We start from the raw sequence: 7,369 nt of genomic DNA, 5'->3' as shown, positions 1-7,369 counted from the left end.
TGCATTAAAAATAGATATTTACCACAAATTAAAGGTATCTTACATTATTAGATATATTATTATAAAATATATTTTGGTTAAGGAGTTATTGATACTTCAAGTGTAAAATGATGATATAAAACCATGATAAAATGCACTTTTAAGTACTAATCACGCCCCCCAACCAGCTTATTAGTATTCCCTAGTAATCAAAGCTTTAACATAGAAAAACAATTTGTAAATTCCACAAAGCAAGGTATTCATCATTGAACTTCCATTAATCTATCCAGATAGACAAACTTTCATTAAATTTATATATCTGTCCAATAACTCTTAAACAAGATATTAATAAACCTTTCTTTTGTGCTCAATGTATCAACACATAATTATGGGGCTTTTCTTGGAAGAAAACAAAATTTTTGTTCTAATGTTTAAGGTTAACTTCCTTGGGTTGGGATTACTATTTTTGTTTTTCTTTTTTTTTTTTTTTAACTCTATATACATATACTTTAAAAACATCATGCATCTTTAACCCTTGTAACGAGCTTTCAGCTAATGACTCCCAGACCAGTTGGTCTTAGGGCATTAGGTGTTAAGACACCCCTACGAGCTTAGTAACTCGGGTCGCAGATACTGATATGTAGATAGTGCAATGTTTGATTCCCTTAAGCTTTTCTCCTCAACCCATGTAACAAGCGTTGGGCCAATAGCTCCCAATTCAGTTGACTTTAGGGTATTAGGTGTTAAAACATCCTTTCGGGCTAAATTGCTTAGGTAAGGGAGGCTACGAAATCAAACTTATCTACATTTTTATTATCATCATTTTTTTTTTTTTTTTTTTTTTTTTTAATTATATACAATCCCTTTCTCTTAGTTGTTACCTTTAACAAAAGAACATAAATAATGTAATAATCCAATATGCAACCCACAATCATATGTTAAAGTGTATGTGTGAAAATTAAGAATATATGTTAAATGTTAAATAAGTATGTGAGCAGAATTAAGTGATAACAATGCGAGAGTTTGTAAATCTGAATATTTCAGGAAGTATTATAATAGACCTTGTTAAGAATGGTTACTAAGATGCGTCTCAAGAGTCACTTTAACAATGCTCTCCTAGTAACCACAATTATGCATATGCTTTATGCAATGAAAAATAATTTTTTTTTTTTTTTTTTATCAACTACTACCCTCTCCCCCAACCATAACAAATTTTTTTCTTTTTTTCTTTTTTTTTTTTTTTTTTTTTTTTTTTTTTTTTTTTTTTTTTTTTTTTTTTTTTTTTTTTCTTTTTAATTATATACAATCCCTTTCCCTTAGTTGTTACCTTTAACAAAAGAACATAAATAATGTAATAATCCAATATGCAACCCACAATCATATGTTAAAGTGTGTGTGTGTAAATTAAGGTTTAAGAATACATGTTAAATAAGTATCTGAGCAGAATTAAGTGGTAACAATACGAGAGTTTGTAAACCTGAATATTTCAGGAAGTATTATAATAGACCTTGTTAAGAATGGTTACTAAGATGCGTCTCAAGAGTCACTTTAACAAAAGAACTCCTTTACTCTGCCATCCTAGTAACAACAATTATGCACATGCTTTATGAAATGAAAAACAATTTTTTTTTTTTATCAACTACTACCCTCTCCCCCCAACCAAAACGAGACATTGTCCTCAATGTTCTAAGGTAGAAAGATAGAGTATAGAAGATATCACCTGAAATAACGAACACTGACAAAACCTGAAACACACTAAAACAAAAATAAGAAATAACAAAACACAATAATAAAACCAAAAGACACAAGTTTTTACAAACAAAAAAAATTCAAATCGCAGTTGTGATTGTGGCTCACATCTTCCCTTGGTTTTACGTCCAAGAACGGCTTAAACGCCCTCTATGGGTCGGGGATAGGCTTCCCATCCAGTTTTCTTAAAAACTGGCAAACAGGGTCTTTTTTTAGTCAGATTCCCAAGACTATGCCAAGCATGTTCTTTATGAAAATGGGTTCCTAAGTTATGAATTGCACGATGCTTATCTTGACTATGATGAGACTTAAGAGTCAATAGAAGATTATCTAAAGACTCTCTGTGTTTTGAAATAAATCCCACCTTCTGACAATTTTCACAGTTTTTGCGGAATGCATCTGACTCCTTGAATATGATGGGCCAGTAAAATTCACTTTGTAAGATTTCTACAATCCTCTTTTTTGATGAGAAATGATCCCCACATGCCTTAGAGTAACAAAATTTAATGAAATTACTTACCTCATTGTCGAGAATGCATTTTTGAAATATTTGATCAGGACAATAATTGAATAAGTAAGGGTCATCCCAATAAAAATTTTGCTCGTTGCTCAAAAATTTTCTTTTGTCTTCAATACTCCAATGAGTTGGCAAAAATCCTGAAGCAAGAAAATTGATATTTTTAGCAAACCAAGGCATTGAATTAAGAGAAAGTAGAGATTCATCAGGAAAGTAATCATCGATTGGTGTGATGTCGGGTGTCGAATCTGTTGTCACTTTTGATAAAAGATTCGCATCAACCTTTTCGATGCCTTTTTCATCCTCGATTTCTTCCTGATTGGTCATGGCATGAGAAAATGGAAGTGCTGGCGGAGAATCAGTCGTTTCTTTGCAATTTTCAGATTCAACCCCTTCCTTACCCTCAGAGATTGATTCATCATCTTTCTCATAAGGTTCAAGAGAGGGTTTTTCAATAACCTTACCACTGCGCAGAGTAGTGACTGATTTGACTTGATCCATGTGTTGGCTTCCGGAACTACTTGCATTTGCATTGTATTGCCCTTTGGGATTTTGTTGTGTTTGAGATGGAAACTTACCTTTCTCTTGGAAACTGAGAGCAGATGTTAATTTAGCAAGAGTATCTTTAAAATCTGTCATGTTTTGAGCAAGTTGAGTATTGATTGTCTCTTGCTTTTCAATGAATGCATACAAAGTTTCCTCAAAATTTCTTGTAGGAGGTGGAGCATAAGGAGGTGCATATCCATGATAATTTTGGAAATTATAGTGTGCTTGAAACTGTGGTTGTGAAGTTTGTGCATTGTTGTTCTCACTCTTCCAATTGAAATTTGGGTGATTTCTCCAACCAGGGTTGTATGTTTGGGAGTATGGGTTGTGGTTGGGCCTTTGGAAACTGTTTAAAGCATGGGCTTGTTCATGGAGACATTCCTTAAAAGAAGGCAAGGTTGGACAATCGTTGGTTGAGTGTTCATTTGTTTCACAGATTTGACACACAATGTTTTTAATAGATTTTAATTGACCACTCTTTTTTAATTCTAGTGCCTCGACTTTTCTAGCTAAAGATGCAAACTTGGCTTGAAGGTCATGATCTTCCCTAAGGTTGTACATACCTCCACTAGATGTATGAGGATGAGTTTTACTTGGTGCCTCATAAGTACCTGCGGTATCCCAATTTTGAGCATTTTCAGCTAATAAGTCTAAATACTTCATTGCTTCATTAGGGTCTTAAAAGTATCATCTCAAAATTAACTAATTAACCTATTATCTACAATAATCAACCCTGTATCATTCAAATTAATTCATCAATCAACCCAAAATAAAATCCCACAACCTTAACATTTATCAAAACAGAAATTAAAAGCTCAAATAACACATATTTATACATTTAACAATCTAAATTTTACCTTTAAACTTATTTCCTTCAACTCTCTTCTATTTCCCTTCTAATTTCTCTATTTTCTCTTCTTCTTCTTTCTCCCTTCTCTCCTGCCGGTTCTCTCTTTCAATTTTCAGATCCTTTTTTTTTTCTATTTATATTATCAAGTTTTGTTGAATTATCACAATACCCCTCAATTAATTATACTTACTTTTAGCCTTCAACGACTTGATTGCCTTTTCCTATATCTTTTAATTCAAAACATCACAATCTTCCCACCTTATAAGAGTTTTGTCCTCGAAACTTAATAGAAAAAATTGAATACTTACCGAGATTATTGAAAAGACAAGGATACTCCTCACACATCTTATCCTCGAGCTCCTATGTCGCTTCCTCACATGAATGACCTTTCCATTTCACTTTATTTGAAGTTATATCCTTCGACCTAAGCTTCCTCACTTGTCGGTCGACTATAACTTCCGGTTGTACCTCATAAACCATATCATCTCTCAATTCAATGGGATGAACCTCTAACACATATGATGGATTTGACATATGCTTCCTTAGCATGGAAACATGAAATACCAGATGAATAGTAGACAAGTTTGGTAGTAATGCTAACCTATATATAACTACCCCAACTCTCTTTAGAATCTCATACGGTCTAATAAATTGAGAACTCAACTTGCATTTCTTCCCAAACCTGAATATTCCTTTGGTTGATGATACTTTTAAGAACACACAAACACCCACTAAAAACTCTAAGTTACGTCTTCTTTTATCTGCTTAACTCTTTTGTCTACTCTAAGCTGTTTGAAGTTTCTTTCTAATTACCTTTATCTTCTCAGAGATAATCTGAATCAACTCCAGTCCTATTAGCCTCTTCTCATCAACCTCAAACCAACAAATCGGTGATTTATAATTTTGACCATACAAAGCCTCATAAGGTGCCATCTTTATGCTAGCCTGATAACTGTTGTTGCAAGCAAATTCCACTAATAGTAGGAACTTACTCTAACCAACTCCAAAATCCATAATACAAGCCTTTAACATATCCTCCAAGATCTGAATAGTCCTTTTAGACTGACCATAGTTTCTTGGAATTTAACTCAAAACTGTGATGCAAATTGTGGACATCTATTTGACACTATCAAGATTGACACTCCATGCAACCGTACAATCTCACTAATAAATAATTCCGCCAACTTTGCATATTTATAAGTAATCTTAACTAGCAAAAAATGGGCTGATTTTATCAACTTGTCAACAATCACCCATATTGATTCATAACTCTCTTGACTCCTAGGCAATCCTGTCACAAAGTCCATTGTGATTTTTTTCCACTTCCATTCTGGAATCAACATATTGAATCATATTCCAGGATGTTTCTGGTGTTCACCCTTTACGATCTGACAAGTCAAACACCTAGAAATAAAATCTGCTACATCAGCTTTCATCCTATTCCACCAATAACATACCTTAAGGTCTTTATACATCTTGGTGGAACTTGGATGCATTATATAAACTGTTTGATGTGTCTCTACCATCAATTCTCTCATCAGATAATTTACATTAGGTACACAAAGTATATTTCTATATCTGAGCACATCATCATCACCTATCCAAAACCTAGAGCCTTACCCTGCTCAACCTCATTTCTGATCTTGAGTAGTGAACCATCTTTCTTCTAAGCTGGTTTTATCTTATCAAACAAATTTGACTTAACCTGAAAATAAGCAATTATTGCTCCAGCTTCACTAAGGTCAAATCTAACTCCATCCACTAATTCATGCAGCTCCTTAATCAGAGGTCTTTGTACCTTCTGAATATGAGTTATGCTCCTTGATGATTTTCTACTCAAAGTATCATCAACTATATTTTCCCTATCTGGTTGGTATTATATGGTACAATTATAATCCTTCAACATTTCCATCCATCTCCTCTACCTCAGATTTAAATCAAGGTTGTCAATTTCGTTTTGGTAGGTGTTTCATTTTTTTCCTCCATTCTGGAATCAACATATTGAATCATAATCCAGGATGTTTCTGGTGTTCACTCTTTACGATCTGATAGGTCAAACACCTAGAACCAAAATCTGCTACATCAGCCGTTCCACCAATAACATACCTTAAGGTCTTTATACATCTTGGTGGAACTTGGATGCATTATATAAACTGTTTGATGTGTCTCTACCATCAATTCTCTCATCAGATAATTTACATTAGGTACACAAAGCATATTTCTATATCTCAGTACATCATCATCACCTATCACAAAACCTGCAGCCTTACCCTGCTCAACCTCATTTCTGATCCTGAGTAGTGAACCATCTTTCTTCTAAGCTGGTTTTATCTTATCAAACAAATTTGACTTAACCTGAAAATAAGCAATTATTGCTCTAGCTTCACTAAGGTCAAATCTGACTCCTTCATCCACTAATTCATGCAGCTCCTTAATCAGAGGTCTTTGTACCTTTTGAATATGAGCTATGCTCTTTGATGATTTTCTACTCAAAGTATCATCAACTATATTTTCCCTATCCAGTTGGTATTATATGATACAATCATAATCCTTCAACAGTTCCATCCATCTCCTCTGCCTCACATTTAAATCAAGGTTGTCAATTTCATTTCGGTAGGTGTTTCATTTTTTCAATTGGAATGGAATGTTTCAGTTTCGGAGTGTTTCGGCATGTTGTTTTGGGGTTGTACTGTTCATATATATATATATATATATTATGCAATACAAACACAATGCCAAATAAATACAATTTTAAAATTTAAAATATTTCTAAATAGTCAAGATTAAATAGATCTTTAACTTAAAGTAATTCAACTTAAACAAAATATTAAAATATTATGAAAGTAAAATCTTTTAACACAAATATTTTAAATATAAAGTTAAGTCAATGTTATCAAGACTAATGGAATCTAAAGCATTCTTTGTTTTGCTAAAATTCCTACAAAGTATAAACATGAAAAAAATAACATGAATATAAACCATATATATTATTGATAAATCTAATTTTAAAAAATTAATATCATTGTTAATGAAAATCATAATAATAATTTTCAATATTATTGTTAATATCATTGTTATTGAAAATAGTAATGAAAAAGAGCTTTTTATATTTAGATGGTTTAATTAATTAAATTGAACAAGCTTCAATTTGATTCAATGAGTTTTCAAGAGTGAAACGAAACATATGAAATGAAATCAAAACGTTCTAGCTAAAATTTAGCCAAAAAATCTAAAACGAATCAAGATTTAAAATGAGATGAAAATTGTTCCGTTTTTTGAATTGGTATGGAATGTTTTAGCCATTCCAGATGAAACGGAACGGAATTGACAACCTTGATTTACATCCCTTTGTTGAAAGATGTATTTCAAACTCTTGTGATCTATGAAGATCTCATAAGTTTCTCAATACAAGTAATGCCTCCAAATCTTCAAAACAAAAATTACAACTGCCATCTCTAAATCATGTGTAGGATAGTTCTGTTCATGCTTTTTCAGCTGCTGTGAAGCATAGTCAATAACCTTGCCATGTATTTAGTATTTAAAAATGTATTTTTTATCAAGGTTTTATATCAGCATTTTGCACTTGAAGTATCAATAACTCCTTAACTAAAATATGTTTTATAATAACATATCTAATAATATAAGATACCTTTAATTTTTGGTAAATGTTTATTTTAAATGCACGCCTATCATATAAATAAAAGGATTGATTGATGAATTTAAGAACT

General features: G+C 32.3%; 1 pseudogene; it reads right to left on the bottom strand.

Moving 5' to 3' along the window:
* LOC105111236 (putative receptor protein kinase ZmPK1) overlaps positions 1-7,369 on the bottom strand; it is a 35,469-nt pseudogene that overhangs the window by 4,387 nt on the left and 23,713 nt on the right.

This window comes from Populus euphratica, unplaced genomic scaffold, assembly GCF_000495115.2.
Source record: "Populus euphratica unplaced genomic scaffold, PopEup_1.0 scaffold286.1, whole genome shotgun sequence".
Taxonomy (NCBI): Eukaryota; Viridiplantae; Streptophyta; class Magnoliopsida; order Malpighiales; family Salicaceae; genus Populus; species Populus euphratica.
The sequence above is the reverse complement of the archived record's forward strand: the minus strand, read 5'-3'. Positions and strand labels throughout refer to the sequence as shown.